Below are 1,370 nucleotides of genomic sequence, written 5' to 3'. Positions count from 1 at the left end.
ACGTACAATCCCCGGCTTGCCCCTAACAGCGTCGTCCCTGTGGAGGGGTGATCCAGGGGAGGCGGGGTACACACGTACAATCCCCGGCTTGCCCCTAACAGCGTCGTCCCTGGGGAGGGGTCATCTAGGGGAGGCGGCGTACAAACGTACAATCCCTAACTTGCCCCTACCAGTGTCGTCCCTAAGGACAGGGGTCCGGGGGTCCAGTGTCGTCCCTGGGAAGGGGAGTGGGTCCAGGGAAGGCGGTGGACGACGTGCATGCGTCTAATCCCCAACTCTCATTTAATGTTAGGATTTAATGGTAAAGATAAGCAAGTAATAATGAATAGCCAAAATGAAATTAATATAATGTATAAAAGTAGGACCATCATCACAGGAAAAAAAACTAATGTGAATCTGTGGTGGAAAAATACAAAATAAAATGACAGAAATAGGACCGGGGTCGAAACAAAACATGCGGTAAATTTAAGATGCTAAAAAAAATCACCATACGTACGTTCGCTGTCGAGAAGGAGAGGATCAGGCAATGGACACGTGGTTGCCACTAGGACCGTTCCCTTCCAAGCTGATCATGGGATTTACCTGCAGTCACACTGCCATGAGATTTCCAATCCTCGATCTGGCTCGGCGATGGATGGCTTAAGTTTAGTAATATTTCCTTCCAACCTGACCATGATATTTGGGAGAACAAAATTAACATGCTATAAATAGGAACAAGGTCCGAACGAAAAAAAAGGAGGTGAAGTTATGTTTGGGAACAAAAATTAAGCTACATATACATCACCGTTAAGAATGGCAGGAAAAAATGGCGGGCATTCTCATGGTTGTCGTTGGGACGGTAGGAATGTTCTCCTTCCAGCCCGACCATGAGATTTATGTGCAAATGATCAACCTTCCTGAGCTGGGTCTGGCTCTGTGACAGAGGAGCTTGTCCTTTGACAGAGCATAAATGATCAAACTTTCTTGGTTGGATCTGGCTCGGAGACGGAGGAGCTTGCTCTTTGGTGAAGCGAGATTTTCTACGCAAATAATGAACCTTCCTCGATTGATCTAACTCGCGATGGACGAGCTTACCCTTTGACGAAGCGAGATTTTCTACGCAAACGATCAACCCTCATCGGTTGGATCTGGCTCGGTGACGGATGAGTTGCTCTTTGGCGGAGCGAGATTTTCTGCGCAAACGATGAGCCTTCCTCCATTGCATCTAGCTCGGTAACGAATGAGCTTGCTCTTTGACGGACGGATCAACCCTCCTCAATTGCATCTGGCTCGGTGACGAATGAGCTTGCTCTTTGGCGGCCGGATCAACCCTCGATTGCATCTGGCTCGGTGACGAACTAGCTTGCTATGCGTAAACGATCAACCCTCCT

The sequence above is a fragment of the Triticum dicoccoides genome, chromosome 1B, assembly GCF_002162155.2.
Source record: "Triticum dicoccoides isolate Atlit2015 ecotype Zavitan chromosome 1B, WEW_v2.0, whole genome shotgun sequence".
Lineage (NCBI taxonomy): Eukaryota > Viridiplantae > Streptophyta > Magnoliopsida > Poales > Poaceae > Triticum > Triticum dicoccoides.
The sequence above is the reverse complement of the archived record's forward strand: the minus strand, read 5'-3'. Positions refer to the sequence as shown.